The 17,401-nt window shown below is 41.5% G+C and overlaps 1 protein-coding gene across 4 annotated transcripts in view; it reads left to right on the forward strand.

Moving 5' to 3' along the window:
- Window positions 1-952: 952 nt before the first annotated feature.
- LOC112220319 (erbin) overlaps window positions 953-17,401 on the forward strand; it is a 118,772-nt gene continuing 102,323 nt past the window's right edge. For all 4 annotated transcript variants that reach the window (XM_024382115.2, XM_024382117.2, XM_024382116.2 and 1 more), the window contains exon 1: window positions 953-1,555. The gene's annotated coding sequence lies outside the window, so the exon portion shown is untranslated. The remainder of the gene's footprint in view (window positions 1,556-17,401) is intronic.

Here is a 17,401-nt window from a genome sequence, read left to right on the forward strand (position 1 = left end):
GAGTAATTTATTTAACCAAATGTTTAGGATGATCCCAGTCCTTCTAGGCACTAGGTCTAGTAGACGACATTTGGTGTATAGACGTGTCAGCCTCAGAATTTTTATGTCATGTCACAACAACCCTTATTCCCCAATTCACCTTCACAGGCGGGACACCTTTACATGGGTGACATTTTCCCTACAAGAGGAGATTATAATTTATTCACAAGGCCCTGTTCCAATATGGCTGTGTTCAGACAGGCAGCCCGATTCTGATATTTTTTTTCACTAATTGGTCTATTAATGAAATTGGTCAAAAAGCCAATTAGTGGAAAAAACATATCAGAAAGCAGCCCAAGATCCTTTTCCATTTCCTTATATCATTCCCTCCTTCCTCTCTTGAAGCTATCACTGATGTGACCCTATAAAGGATTGATGGAAACTAGGCCGTGTATCATTACTTTAATCTATTGAAATGGTATAGTGATTACGTCAAGGAAGGGAGGAAAATCAAGATCATGCGTCAAATTATTATTGTGACATTCCATCACCACCATCACTTTACTCTGGGATAATCTCAATTGAAATCGTATCGTGTCCTCTCAGCGCCTACTTCTCATAACCCATTGGATGAGAAAGACAGAGGTCCCGCCCCTCTGATCTTCTCCTCCAATGGGTTTTGAGAAGGAGGCTAGGCGAGAGGATGCCCAATAGAGATTATTCCACTGTGAGTGAATGTACCCTATGTCACGTCACTGTTGCTAAAACAAGTCTTGTTCACACAATACCAAATGTACATTATTTTCTGTTGTTAAAATAACCTTCCAATAATTGTGAGTATCAATATAGCAGCAAATAATCAACTAAAATATGTCCTACCTCTCCACAAACCGTATTGGTGAACATAATTTACAAACGACAAACACAATTTTCATTGGTTATATTAACATGCCTATCAGGTAAATGCACTCAGATGCAAGGTTGTCGCCGTACTGGGCCAACGATACAGCCGCATACACTGGTGTTGGCTCGGTAGACTGGCCAACTCTGTGTTCTTGCTACAAACGAGATGTGTGCATACATTTTTGAATGACAAAAATAACAAGAGATTGGGACTGAAAACATTTGGGTGCGGCGTTCTTCTGAAGAAAGGATTCTGCTTTGGCGGATTTTTTTTCTTTTGCCTTCTGTATTTCCTTGGCTGTTGTGGACATTTTGGATTCCTTTTTAGTTTTAATGTTCGTTTTTAAAAATTTACCCAAATACAATTATTATTTTGATAACTCTTTCCCCCGTTTATTTTAGTAATCGCTTTTTGTTTATGTATTGTCTGACTGGACACTTTTTCAGCGAGACGCAAACTCTGAACAGTAAAGAACTTTTGAGGGGATTGGTCTCGCGAAAGAATGCGTCTGACTGATTAGCTAGCCAGCTAGCTAGCTAGGTGTAATTTAAGTGGATGCTTGGAAGAAACAAACCTTGTCGGCCAGCGAATTTATACAGTTTAAAACGTTGGTGGATTTAACAATTTTCGGACTATATATCAAATGAGAAACTAAATCGACACCGTTGTATGGTAAGTGAAGTCTAACGACACTCGTTATCACTGTAGCTATATAGGTAGCAGTTGGCTAGTGTGTGTGGTCATGAGCAAACGCGTTAGCTAGTTACCCAGTCGCGTCGCTAGCCGGGGGGGGGCTAGCTTGCACTCTTTACAGGTGGATTTCCTTACGAATGGAGTTGGCTAACTAATAATTACTAATGCAGTTTCGTTGGTTGGTTATTGTGGTGAAGCAAACTAGATAGTTTGGTTTTACAAGTGGCAATATCACAATCTGGCAATTTACGTGACTCGTTTTACTTGTTTTGTTTTCTTACACTGGAATGTCATTAACGTTAATGTAGCTACTGTTTACTTTCCGTTAACGTTAAGCTATCTGACATTAGGTACTTTAATAGCTAGCTAGAAGGCTACCAACCTACAGCCCAATTAATTATCTGACATTGTCAATAAACAGGACTCGTGCCTCTAAACAATCAGTATAATGCGGAAATATGTTGTTGTTCATCGCTTCCTGTGTCGCACACCTTCAGTTCGTATTCGAGGACCGATGTCCTGCTGTACTCGGCATTTTCATTTAATTAACTTTTCCCTTTTGTTAATAAGATTAGCTATCTAGTATCCAAACTAGCTAACTTCAATCAGTTGGCTTTGATCCTGTGTTATTGACCCGAGACAGTGAGGCTAATCTCGCGACGGATGTATCTGAAGGTGATAAGAACGTATCTAATGGCATTCTCACTATAGCTACCTAGCTAGAATGATTAGAACCCTGCAATGACTGGGATCTTAGTGGGTGGTGAAAATTCTATCATTATTTGTTAACCTTTTTGTATTTACCCTGGTTAAATAGACTATTACTAGCTTTACATGTGAGCCATCCTATGCTTAGGTCTATGGAGTAATGGCTGTCTTTTTTTCTTTTCTTTTTTTTAATAAATACAAAATTACTGGTTTGTTACTTTTGTGGCTAGTGAGCCTAGAGAATTAGCAGGTGAGGAATCTCACAGGATAGGTTCGAGGCACTTGGTAGGCTCATCTTCACTGTGGATTATCAATTTCACAACTCTGCACCTCCAGGTTATTAGAACTATCCAAAGGTGAACCTGTTGACCTGACAACCTGAGCTGTTCATTATTGTGTGACAACTGGGGAAAATGCCATCCCATAAAGATCTTGCCAGTGAGGTTGCCATCCTCTTACAGGTAGTCTCTTTACCACACCTGCTGTCTCGACCTCTGAATGCTCCACTACGAAAAGCCAACTGACATTTACTCCTGAGGTGCTGACATATTGCACCCTCTATAACCACTGTAATTATTATTTCACCTTGCTGGTCATCTTTTAACATCTTGAAGAACAATCTGGCCTTAATTGCTATGTACTCTTATAATCTCCACCAGACACAGCCAGAATAGGACTGGCCACCCCTCAGAGCCTGATTCCACTTTCTCGGGAGTTTTACCTAGGCACCGTGCTTCTACATCTGCATTGCTTGCTCTTAGGGGTTTTAGGCTGGGTATCTGTGTAAGCACTTTGTGACATCTGCTGATGTAAAAAGGCTTTATACATACATTTGATTGACATACAGCAGCAGACGAGCGATCCTTTCGAGTGATCTTGTTGGTTGGATTGATTCCTTTTAACCATGCCTTGCTATAAAGGAAGTAGGCTATTTGCATTTTGGTTAGTATAATATGATAGCCAAAGACACATGTAACCAAAACAACAATCTGGGACGATTCTGTGATAATTTTTCCATTGCTAAAAGGAAAACACGAAGCAGATATTACATTTAAATGTAAGAACAACAATACATGTTCACATAAAATAAATGTATTCAAATTGGTAACATTTAACAACAAATCATAACATAACCCCACCGCCACCATTGGGCACTCTGTTCACAACGCTGACATCAGAAAATCGCTTACCCACACGATGCCATACAAATGGTAAGCGGTTGGCCGGTAGGACATACTGACAAATTCTCTGAATAATATTGTTGGTGGCTTATGGTAGAGAAATGAACAATAAATTCTCTGGTGGACAATCCTGCCGTCAGCATGCCAATTGCATCTGAGGCCTTGTGTTGTGCACATTTGAGTGGCCTTTTGTCCCCAGCACAAGGTGCACCTGAGTAATGATCATGCTGTTTAATCAGCTTCTTGACATGGCACACCTGTCAGGTGGATGGATTATTTAGGCAAAGGAGAAATGCTCACTAACAGATTTTAGACAAATTTGTGTGCAAAATTTGAAAGAAGCTTTTTGTGCATATGGAACATTCTGGGGTATTTTATTTCAGCTCATGAAACATGGGACCAACACTTTACATGTGTTTATATTTTTGTTCAGTGTAACAGGTAATTTATATAAAATTGATATTGTGTGCCTGGGTGTGTGGGAGAGGGAGTTCAATTGGGATTGTGTACAATCCTAGATCTATGATCAGGGGCAACTCTTCAGGGTAAGGTGGTTCAGAGGCCGTGAAACACAACTGGGCTGGAGAGCATCCAAGTGAGAGAAGTCAGCACAGCATCAGGTGTTCCTCACCTCTGATTTGTTAGCTCTTCTCACCCTTAATTTCAATAAGCATAGAAAAATAAAGAATATAATGAGAGACAGAGTGCACCAGGGCTGTTATTCTGTGGGTAAAAGACTGGAGAGACCTGAAAATAGCTGTGCAGCAACACTCCCCATTCAACCTGACAGCTTGAGAGAATCTGCAGAGAAGAATGGGAGAAACTCCCCAAATACAGGAGTGCCAAGCTTGTAGCGTCATACCCAAGAAGACTCGAGGCTGTAATCGCTGCCAAAGGTGCTTCAACAAAGTACTGAGTAAAGGGTCTGAATGCTTATGTAAATGTGATATTTCAGTGTCTTTTTGTATTTTATACATTTGCAAAAATGTCAACCTGTTTTTGCTTTGTCATTATGGGGTATTATGTGTAGATTGATAAGGGGGGAAAATAATCAATTTCAGAATACGGCTGTAACGTAAAAAAATATGGAAAAAGTCAAGGGGTCTGAATACTTTCCGAATGCACTGTTTATCTAATGTAGTTTATGAAATTAATTGAGACATTGAACAAATACAAATAAGGCTGCTACATACACCTACTTCAAAGCCTACACAATAACACTGATTATTTTACCAGACTCAGATTGTCCTTTTTTCTGTGCCACCAAAGTTTCACGATACTACTGGTATCGTGAACAGGTAGGCTAGTTTTGGCAGACGCGCACATTTCCACATTTTTAGGAAGATGATATTGTATGCTCGATCGCAAAGAACTAGTGATGGCCTGTATTTCTCTAACAACCCATGCATGTCAAGCAATAGGCACGTTGCAAAACAACTTAGAAGAACATCAAAGGACACTTCCAAAATAGGACTATCGATGAAGCAAGGCCTGGGCGATATATCAACATCGTGGACAGGCTAGCATGCTGTTCAAACAGTTGGAGACAGACAGAAGGGGCGTGTTCTTAACAATTCAAATGTTCTACTTTGTTAGCTAGCAAATCAATCTGAGTTGGCTAAACTTGAAATATACTGAACAAAAATATAAACGGAACATGTAACGTGTTGGTCCCATGTTTCATGAGCTGAAGTATAATTTTGTGCACAAATTTGTTTACATCCCTGTTAGTGAGCATTTCTCCTTTGCCAAGATAATCCATCCACCTGACAGATGTGGCATATCAAGAAGCTGATTAAACGGCATGATCATTACACAGGTGCACACCTTGTGCTAGGGACAAAAGACCACTAAAAAAATTGCAGTTTTAACAAACAACACAAGACCACAGAAGTCTCAAGTTGAAAGAGTGTGCAGTGTCTAGTAGGGCATGCTGACTGCAGGAATGTCCACCAAAGCTGTTGACAGAGAATTGTTTGTTCACTTCTCTACCATAAGTCGCCTCCAACGTCGTTTCATAGAATTTGGCAACCAGTCTTGCAACTGCAGACCATGTGTAACCACGCCCCAGAACCTCCAAATACGGCTGCTTCACCTGCGGGATCGTCTGAGGGAGGGTGGGTAATTAATTGTCTTTTGACTGATTTCCTTATATGAACTGTAACTCAGTGAAATTGTTGCGTATTGTGTTTTATATTTTTGTTCAGAGATTTGTTTGAGACCTGTGTTTATTTTCTATAATGCCTACTACAATAAGGTAGTCATCATTAGTGAATTGTACAACAAAGCTTATTTAGAGAGAACATTTAAAAAACTGAGATGTATATTGTGAATAAGTTTGAGATGATTTTCAGGCCATATCGCCCTACCCTACTAGAAACTAAAAACAAGACTATGTTATGTCACTGACAATGTTGTAAGCACACCCTGTGTATTTTCCTGTGTAGTCTCCAGCTTCAGAGATTTTTTGCAGTTCGTTCCAGTCATTGGCAGCAGAGAACTGGAAGGAAAGGCGACCAAAGGAGGAATTGGCTTTAGCGCGTGCTACGAGTGGGTGCTGCTATGGTGACCAGTGAGCTGAGATAAGGCAGGGCTTTACCTAGCAGAGACTTGTAGATAACCTGTAGCCAGTGGGTTTGGCGACGAGTATGAAGCGAGGGCCAACCAACGAGAACGTACAGGTCGCAGTGGTGGGTAGTAATATGGGGCTTTGACAAAATGGATGGCACTGTGATAGACTGCATCCAATTTGGTGAGTAGAGTGTTGGAGGCTATTTTATAGATGACATCGCCAAAGTTGAGAATCGGTAGGATGGTCAGTTTTACGAGGGTATGTTTGGCAGCATGAGTGAAGGATGCTTTGTTGCGATAGAGGAAGCCGATTCTAGATTTAATTTTGGATTGGAGATGCTTAATGTGAGTCTGGAAGGAGAGTTTACAGTCTAACCAGACACCTAGGTAATTGTAGTTGTCCACGTATTCTAAGTGATTGATTGAATATCTTGCATTTAGTTTTACTTGCATTTAAGAGCAGTTGGAGGCCACGGAAGGAGAGTTGTATGGCATTGAAGCTCGTCTGGAGGTTAGTTAACACAGTGTCCAAAGAGGGGCCAGAAGTATACAGAATGGTGTCGTCTGCGTAGAGGTGGATCATTGAATCACCAGCAGCAAGAGCGACATCATTGATGTATACAGAGAAGTGAGTCGGCCTGAGAATTGAACCATGTGGCACCCCCATAGAGACTGCCAGAGGTTCGGACAACAGGCCCTTCGATTTGACACACTATCAGCGAAGTAGTTGGTAAACTAGGCGAGGCAATCATTTGAGAAGCCAAGGCTGTTGAGTCTGCCAATAAGAATGTGGTGATTGACAGAATCGAAAGCCTTGGCCAGGTCGATAAATACGTTAATAGTAGTAGTTATTCATGGCATTTTCCATGGAGCCCTCTTTTGCTTCACAATGGTCTGATCCGTCCCCCCGGAAAGGAAATATTTAGATGGATCCTTCAGATCCATTCCATGCCATGCTTATATCACATGTTCTTGGTACAGACTGAGCATCAGATATTCTGTAGATCATTTTATGTTGGTGAGTAAGAAGAAAGCACCTCATGAAACCTAGGCTGTACCCATGGGTAAGTTATTGGTTTTGTATTGTGTATTACGTGCCACTTGGAAACAACAATAATTTAGAACGATATAATCTTGAAAAGAAAAGGACATATATTCAATATGATGCCTCTGAGGCTGTGTAGCCTAATCTACCCTGTTTAAGGCTCAATAGGTGACTCGGTTACTGTCATGAGGAATCGATGTGTAGTGGAGCATGACTCCAGTGTCCTTAGATTGACCTTCATTGATTACCCACATTTGTGGAAATTGGGATGGGAATTTTAAAGAGCTCTATATTGGGTGCTTTATATATCACCCATTTAGCTGCTGCCAGTGACGGCAGTTTTGGAACAGTTTGATTTTCATCTGCATCCTGAGAATAAGCTCAAGCATGCTCTCTTATTCCCTGTCTCTCTTTAATCTAATTCACTTCAGATATTACACTGAAACCCCTTTCATCATCGATGGGGAGTGGGGGCTGGCCTTTTGGACTGCTAATGTATCTGAGCCCTTCCCGCTGTGGCACAGCAAAGTGACTGTTCCCCCAGTGGCTTCTCTCTAGAAGATGGGGCCTATATCAGTCCATTTGGCTTTGACAGTGTCGTGTTCACCGTCAGCCCTTTGACTGATTCCCTATCCATCTGCCCTTCACTCAATACATCAAAAAACAGTCAATTGACATTAATCCAACTGGATTAATGGCCCCAGAGAATGCTTTTATCTGTCTTTTCACAGGGTTGTGTGGTATTGTCACAAACTACTACATATCTATAGGGAGACACCACGACAGTTTATTTTTGCTCCTTGTCCCTCTGAGCTGTGGGGGGGATTTTGCCCCAGCACTAGGTCTCAATGATTAGTAAAAACAGGTGTTATAGGCTAATGCTGGGCACGATGTGGACCAAAGCCTGCATACACCTAATACTGGGACAGCAATGGAGAAGACCATTTGATGTGTTTTGTATACAGAGATGAGCCCGAGGCATTGAGAGAGCTCTGTTTATGTCGGTGTGACGATGACGATGTGTGTTAGGAGGGGTGGCAGCCTTGGTAGCTGTAGACAAAACTGGTTGTTGGAGGCAACACAAAACCACCCTAAGTTTTCTGTATTCGGGCGAAATAAACCATGATCTCACAAGATTACACTGTCAGAACTAGGGCTATGGCGGTCATGACATCTTGCCAGCTGGTGATTGTCAAGTAAATATCTGCCAGTCTCACGGTAATTGACTGTTAATTAACATAAACACTTAGCATCTCCTGGCTTCCACACAGCCTACAAGTCACTAATGCAGACCTTTGGAACATCTACATTTTAAAAAGTTTAAGTCCATTTAATATAGCCTACACCATAACAATAAATACATGATTTATTTTAGACAGGTCTAAAGAAACAGGATATTAATGAAATGTCTATTTCAGAAGAACAGAATAGCATACTCTGAGTGCCCTTATGTTAGGGCCTGATCTGGCTATGCCATATGGCTTTGTTCTGCAAAATGAACTAGTGTAGGCAAGATTTGCTTATAATTCCATGGCATTATTTTATAGTATGAAGAATACAATTGAACATAGCTGAATAAAATAGAAAGGATGTTTTCTCCAAACAATTTCTGAGGGAGGGTGCACATGCAGCTAGTCTGTGTTGAGCGTTTAACAAAGAAACAGGTCCTCCTATCTTAATTTAGAGTTATTTATGCAACTTTAGTTGCGAGGCAAACGTTGGGCTATATATTTTGATTTTTCATCCATTTTAAGGCTGCATGATGTGACCAACGATGATTTGAAAAAAGTTGCATGAAATACATGAGCTCTGCTGGGTTTCTTGCACGGGCTGTACACACTTCATCAGTCTCTCATTCACAATTTGACAAGCACTAGATAATGCCTCAAATTTCCCGGCGGCATCCCCCTAATGTGGCCGTAATGCCCCATTAAAAAAAACATCAATGCCTTTTGCGGCCAGTGGCAGTTGTGCACTGAATATAATAATTATAATTCCCTTCTCCTGGCTGCGTGTTCCAAAGCACTTTCATTCACATGGCTCTCTCAGATATCTCAAATCTTATTAGCCAATGCCCATTAGCTCCGAAGAAGGCTTCAAGTGAAGACAGACACATCAGGACGCAACTGTGAATTCCGAGGGCGTATTGAAGATGTTAGAAGAACTATCCACATTTACTATTCGTCAGCCAACAACATGAGAAGGCCTAATGAACTGCAAAAGGACTAGCTTATGTCAATCTACTATCTCCCATAGTACAAAAGTTGACCTATTCTATTGGCTAACTTGTCATTTTGTGTGAGAAAGACATATTCCAAACATAGTCTGGGAAAGTCCTGGGATGCGATAGATCCCAAATTATTACAAACACTCGCATCAAAAAGACTTTTAAAAGCAATGAGGCTGATGCAACAGATCAGAACTTTGTTCCAAAATGCAATCAATTAGTGGGAAAACAGCATTCACAAAAGTGACCATAAATGTGATTATGCATGTAATGCTTAATTATAAAGCATTACATCAATGTAAAGGTACACAAATTCGTACAGTTCAGTACGGGGATCTTGGTTCGGTCCGCACTGTGAACCTGAATTAATAGATTAAAAACAGTAGGTTTATAGGCTATGCCTACGCTGCATTGTATGCCCAGGGCATAGAATGAGCCCTTCCTGGTTAAATAAATGTTAAATAAAAAATACATATATTATTTAGTGGCATACAATGCAGCGTAGGCATCCCCGTACTGAACTGTACGAATTCGTGTACCTTTACACCCCTGGAAGAACTTGTCCCGATTGGTGTTTTTAAATCATTGATGAAGGATTTTGAGGATGATTCCCTGACCTGTCAATGTTTTTAATTGGCAGTTTTATGATTTTGTTATACTCTTGTGAATTCTATGTTTTTTTTACTAGATCACCTGTAGTTGTTCATGTTGTCTGTCTGTAATTGTGTAATGGCTTGGTGAGGCCTATCCTGAGCTGAAAAAGCTATTAAGGCTATTACGTTAAAACAACTAGAGCCTATGCACACATTGTAATCCAAATTAAATCTTAATTGGCGCATTTTAAACTACTTTTGAGAGCTGCAGCCGGGAACTAATTTGGCTTCCCAGTAGGTTATAAGGGCGACGGACAGAGAGTACGTCACCACTGCCCAACCAGAATAGCCTATGCAGCTGTCGACACCTCGCACATGTTGACACATTTACGCCGACATCACCTCACTTTTCCTACCACCAGAGCAAGATGGCAATGCATTCAAGCAGCCCTTCACAGCTGACTGACCGGACCAAATAAATTACAGGAGCGATGGCAATGTTCATAGCCGCAGATATGCGCCCATTTCCGGTAGTAGAAATGTGTAGGGGTTTCAGCACTTTATGAAAGTGGTCGAGCCACATTAAGCTTCGCCCTCTGGCACCCATTTCCACAAAATGGTAGTAACCGCTCTATATAAGCAAGCTAAAGGTATCAATGAATTGGCCAATGCACCCTGTGTTGTGCTTACTACAGATTGATGGACATCCAGGGCTACAGAGAGCTACTTAACAGTGTCAGCCCATCACATTGGTGGGAAATGAGAAGTACAGTGCTACAGACAAGTCCCCTTTATGAGTCACACAAGTGTGCTTTTTTTTTGTTTTTGTCAGAAAACATAGGATAGGCCTATACAATGTCTGAGCCATGTGTACATATTGATTTCACACGCATATTAGACTGTATTTTAGTGTTGTTTTTGATTAGTAATTGTGTGTTGACAAAAAATATATATATATACGAACAGCAATACGTACCGAACCGTGGGTTTGGTGAACCATTACACCCCTATTAGGGATATATTGATTCAGCGATACGTATCGGACCCCGGTTCAATTGTTTAGGATATGAGTGCATCACTCCGCAGGATCCCAAACGGATCCAAATATAGCTTGCATCAGTCAAAAAATTGATTCAAACGTTACTAATTGGTGGTTCACAATTTTGTTTAGCTCCAATTACTTTGTTTCTAACTTCCGAAAATTCCTTATCTTTTGTGATAACTTCGTCATCTTCATTGACGAAGTAATCATGTAATTGTGTTGACTATCATTGATCTACAAGTCAATTTGCATGCTGAACAACCTCAGGCAATATCAGTAGCATAGTCCAGTGGTTCCCAACGAGGTGTACTAGGACCCCTTGGGGTATTTGTCCTATCCATGGGGGTATTGGTATTTATTAGGATCCCCATTAGTCGCTGCAAAAGCAGCAGTTACTCATCCTGGGTTCTACATGAAACATGACATAATACATGGTACAGAACAATATTATTTAAGGACTGAACTACATAAATAGGGGGGAGGGTACTTGAAGACTCAGGCGACCATAGGCTTACTGGTAAAATGCACACGAGGGGGTATTGTATTTCAGGGGTACTCCAGGCAGAGCCAACTTCAGTTGGTGGTACACTCCCAGAAGGTTGAACCACCGAAACTGCGCTCTGTGCGAAGCTTCGCGTTCTGACCAACGAAGGATAGGCCTATTCCTGATCTGGCACATCTGCATGGCACCTTCAGAATTCAAATCTTTGTAAAAATGGCTTACGCAATATTTGGCCGTATTAGTTGAGTGACAACCAATCTAATTTGCTAGGTTATTTTTATAAAATGTGCTGTTGAATGTTTTTTTTAATATTTTTTTTTTTACCGGAATAAAAGTAGCCTAAGCTACCACCAGAGACACAACTCTCATCTGGCTATACATGTTGAATGGGGTTGACATTAGAATAATTTGCATAATTTTGTGGAATTAAATTGGCCCGTGTGTATTTTCCTTAGCTGTTTTGTACTGTATTTATTACACGTGCACAGCATACAGAGCCTATTTTGAGGGGAGTATCACCTCCTTGCTAGAGCTCAGCTCATTGCTGCTGTAGTGAAATGTGCTTTTATAAGCCCAACAATTCTAAATGCAATTCTAGATGGCCACAATTAAAAAGCTACTATTTTTTTTTTTTTAAAGTAGCTACACATTTTGAAAAGTAGGTGATAGCCCATTTAATATCAGCCAAAAACCCATTCTTGGTACGCAATTCGCAAGATTTAGTTGACTTTCTAATATAGCTGTAACATTTGCCAGTTTGCATAACATTTGATATGACAGTCTGACAAATGTAACTCACATCTGTGCACTCTGCCTCTCCATTCTGCCTCTGACCCACTTTAGAGAACATCTGTCTCTCACTCCATTTCTCTCCCCCTCCCTCTCTCTACTACAGCATGACTGTCACACATTCACAAAGCCAAATTCTTCTTATTTTCAATTAAGTGGCCACAATGAGCAAGACAATCCGGTGCATATTTATGCATAAGCACGCCACACATTATCACCTGTAGCCAAACATGTGTACGGGTTGACACAGAAGGAGGCCTACACTCTATAGCTCCCTTAATTCACTGTTTATTGTTAGGCCTATCTGAGTGCCAGAAAGAAAAGTTTGCTTTGCTTTGTCCGGGGCAGGTTACTGTGCGTAAACAGCAGTTAGTACAGTAATAATGAGTGTACATAGGCCTAAATGTGCCTGTGTGTTCTAGTATTTGGAGTATTGGATTGATGCAGATGATACATTTTTGTATTGGCTAATGCTCTGTGTCTGGTGTCTACTAGATGCAGATCAGACACTGAGTTGCTTTGCTCTTATTCACTTCACAGCACACCAGAGGGAGAGTACTACAGATGCCCTTTACCTGTGTGTGTGTGTGTGTGTGTGTGTGTGTGTGCGTGTGCGTGTGCGTGCGCGTGTGTTTGCATATACACAGTGTGTACTTTATAGGCCTACTGAATATTAATATTTCTGACAGGTGTATAACATCGAGCACACAGCCATGCAATTTCCGTAGACAAACATTGGCATTAGAATGGGCTTACTGAAGAGCTCAGTGACTTTCAACGTGGCACCATCATAGGATGCCACCTTTTGAACAAGCAGTTCGTCAAATTCCTGCCCTTAAAGAGCTGCTTCGGTCAACTGTAAGTGCTGTTATTGTGAAGTGGAAACGTCTAGGAACAACAACGGCTCAGCCACAAAGTGGTAGGCCACACAAGCTCACAGAACAGGACTGGCGAGTGTTGAAGCGCATACCGTGTAAAAAATAGTCTGTCTTTGGATGCAACACTCACTACCGAGTTCAAAACAGCCTCTGGAAGCAACATCAGCTCAATAACTGTTCTTCGGGAGCTTCATGAAATGGGTTTCCATGGCCGAGCAGCCGCACACAAGCCTAAGATCACCATGCGTAATGTCAACCGTCGACTGGAGTGATGTAAAGCTCACCACCATTGGACTCTGAAGCAGTGGAAAGGCGTTCTCTGGAGTCATTAATCACGCTTCACCATCTGGCAGTCTGACAGATGAATCTAGGGTTTGGTGGATGCCAGGAGAACACTACCTGCCCGAATGCATAGTGCCAACTGTAAAGTTTTGGTGGAGGAGCAATAATGGTCTGGGGCTGTTTTTCATCGTTCGGGCTAGGCCCCTTAGTTCCAGTGAAGGGAAATCTTAACGCTTCAGCATACAATGACATTCTAGACAATTCTGTGCTTCCAACATTGTGGCAACAGTTTGGGGAAGGCCTTTTCCTGTTTCAGCATGACAATGCTTCCGTGCACAAAGCGAGGTCCATACAGAAATGGTTTGTCGAGATCGGTGTGGAAGAACTTGACTGGCCTGCACAGAGCCCTGACCTCAACCCCATCGAACACCTTTGGGATGAATTGGAACGCCTACTGCGAACAAGGACTAATCGGCCAACATCAGTGCCCAATTTCACTAATGCTCTTGTGGCTGAATGGAAGCAAGTCCCCGCAGCAATGTTCCAACATCTAGTGGAAAGCTTTCCCAGAAGAGTGGAGGCTGTTATAGCAGCAAAGGGGGGGACCAACTCCATATTAATGCCCATGATTTTGAAATGAGATGTTCAACGAGCAGGTGTCCACATACTTTTGGTCATGTAGTGTATGTGTGACTGCGTGGAGCCATTATTAAATCCATGATACTTAAAGATTGTATTATGAAATAATACATTTTCCATAACCAACTATATTGTATTTTCAGCTGTTTTGAAACTGGTGTACAAAAAAGAAAGTAAAGATGTAAAAAACTAAACTTAAGAACGGGAAGCATAGAACTAGTGCACATAGAACAGATCCACCGCTTCTTAGACTTGCTTTCGATAAGAATGACAGATCTAAAACACACATTTCTATGTGAATTTGTTCGGGTCACCCAAAAAGTTAGCTATCGCAGCTTTAAGAGAGAACTAAAAGCCCTCCTTAGGAAGTGGAGCAGAAAGTGACAGTGATGATGCAGCCCAGTAGTGTGCTCAGCTGACTGTGACACACACAGACAGTGTTTGGCTGCACTGTAGCTCCATTGTGCTGTATGGGCTCAGGGAGAGTCAAGGCGAGGGGGGGTGAGCCCAGCGCTGATTGGGTTTGTCTCCGATCAGCTGGCAAGGCCACAGGCCGCAATGACATGTGTAGGCAGACAATACTGGTCTGATGTACTCTGGGTTTAGAGGAATGATGATGAACCTATTGAGGCCTTGTGTGGATACACTATGTAGTCTATAGCCACAGTAGATTAGGCCTCACAGGCTACACTCTAGGCTGTGTATGCTAATGCTACTTTTTTTCTGTGGCTTTCCAAGAGGTGTAGGCTATGTGCCTATAGACCATTTTCCAGTACATAACACACTGACGTCATGGACAAATATGCACGACTCTTGGCAGCAGTAAGAAAGCCATCTCCATCTGCATCCATTCAACAGCCTAGATTTAAGTCTTTATTACTTCTAAACAAAAACCTTTTTGGGCTATCATACGCTTACAATTATGTTTTGATTCTTGCTAGAACAGTCGCTAAGATTATTTTTGTTTGTGATCTTTGCAAAATAACTATTTTGGATGCAGCCGTTGTTAGCTAGAATGCTAACGCTCATTGATATAGGCTTTAGCAAAAGATAGCCATTTTAAGTGTTTCTTAAGTATAATGCATTTGATTTGCAATGATGACGCGAACATTATATTAAGCAGGACATTCATACAAGCCTTATAATCCAAAAGTAGTGAAATGCATTCATAAGCAACATGTAAATAGAGGCTTTTCTTTGCTGCCGTTCTATAAGGTAGTTTAGGATAGGCCAATAGCATACACTAGCCTCATTCTTGACAAAACAGACACCTAATCTAGCAATGTTTTTCAGACCGCAAACAACAAGATGGATGCACCCTAAACAAGCCAAATTGTTCCTCCATAAAATAATAACTAAATTGATAGTATTAATTTGTCCACAACAACAGTGGAGGATTATCTTAGATTAGATTTCTTTGTGTTGTGACAAGTTAAAATGATGCAGCAGTCCTGTCAGTTGCATACAAAACAGAGATGTCATTAGTATTTCCCACTCCCTGCCTTAGTCATAATAATACAGCTATTGTCATTTGACATCTCACAAATGTTTCATTAACCAATAGTCTATTCCTGCATGTCCTTACAAAAATACTGGACAAATTGAATTTCCATTAAACTCACATGAATTTAAGATTGATTCTAGGAATGTTAATCGGTTAGCTGGAGAAAATACATTTGATCAGTCATGCTTATCGGTCTATAGGGTCAATTTTGAGTTTTTGTCATGCATTTTATTTATCACACGCCTACAGCATACAGAGAGCCTAGTTTGAGGAGTGGAATAGTCTTCCATCTGTCCTACTGCACAAGGCTACTGAAGTGAAACCTGCTTTTGTAAACCCAGTCATAGCGCAACAAATAACAATTCTAAATGCAATCGTGTGTAAAAAAAAAAAAGTTGGTTGCCATAATTTAAAAGGAGCTATTTTATTTCTCAATCTCAACTCGTAGCTTGCCGCCCATTCGCCATTCGGGTGTATAGGCTCCATCCTGCCTACCGTTGACTATCAGCGTGTCACCCACCACTTTGCAATGTGATCTTGAGGCAGTATAATCAAAGATTTTTATAACTAAACCAAGATAGACCACACACCGTCGTTTCAAATGGGAACAAATGAGTAATAGTGGGCAGAACAAGCAAGGAGGTGGGGAGAGCCAAGCCTGAGCTAGCGAGATCCTATTGGCGCATTCCAGCATTCATTTGCACATTTCAAATCAAAATCAAATGATCAAATCAAATTTTATTAGTCACATGCACCGAATACAACAGGTGTAGACTTTACATTAGAAATGCTTACTTACGAGCCCCTAACCAACAATGCAGTTTAAAAAATGGAAAAAAACCACACTAAAATGATAAGAACAAGAAATAAAAGTGACAAGTAATTAAAGAGCAGCAGTAAGATAACAATAGTGAGACTATATCCAGGGGGTACCGGTACAGAGTCAATGTGCAGGGACACTGGTTAGTTGAGGTAATATGTACATGTGGGTAGAGTTATTAAAGTGACTATGCATAGATGATAACAGCAGAGAGTAGCAGTGGTGTAAAAGGGGGAGGGGGGGCAATGCAAATAGTCTGGATAGCCATTTGATTAGGTGTTCAGGAGTCTTATGGCTTGGGGGTAGAAGCTGTTTTAGAAGCCTCTTAGACCTAGACTTGGCGCTCTGGTACCGCTTGCTGTGCGGTAGCAGAGAGAACAGTCTATGACAAGGGTGGCTGGAGTCTTTGACAATTCTTAGGGCCTTCCTCTGACACTGCCTTGTATAAAGGTCCTGGATGGCAGGAAGCTTGGCCCCAGTGATGTACTGGGCCGTTCGCACTACCCTCTGTAGTGCCTTGCGGTCGGGAGGCCGAGCTGTTTCCATACCAGGCAGTGATGCAACCAGTCAGGGATGCTCTCGATGGTGCAGCTGTAGAACCTTTTGAGGATCTGAATTTGAGGACACTATGGTGTTGAACGCTGAGCTCTAGTCAATGAATTGCATTCTCACATAGGTGTTCCTTTTGTTCAGGTGGGAAAGGGCAGTGTGGAGTGCAATAGAAATTGCATCATCTGTGGATCTGTTGGGACGGTATGCAAATTGGAGTGGGTTTAAGGTTTCTGGGATAATGGTGTTGATGTGAGCCATGACCAGCCTTTCAAAGCACTTCATGGCTACAGACGTGACTGCTACAGGTCGGCGTGATCACACAGTCTTCCAGAACAGCTGGTGCTCTCTTGCATGTTTCAGTGTCATTTGCCTCGATGCGAGCATAGAAGTAGTTTAGCTCATCTGGTAGGCTCATGTCACTGGGCAGCTCTCGGCTGTGCTTTCCTTTGTAGTCTAATGGTTTGCAAGGCCTAACACATCCGACTAGCGTCA

Source organism: Oncorhynchus tshawytscha, linkage group LG20 (assembly GCF_018296145.1).
Source record: "Oncorhynchus tshawytscha isolate Ot180627B linkage group LG20, Otsh_v2.0, whole genome shotgun sequence".
Taxonomy (NCBI): domain Eukaryota; kingdom Metazoa; phylum Chordata; class Actinopteri; order Salmoniformes; family Salmonidae; genus Oncorhynchus; species Oncorhynchus tshawytscha.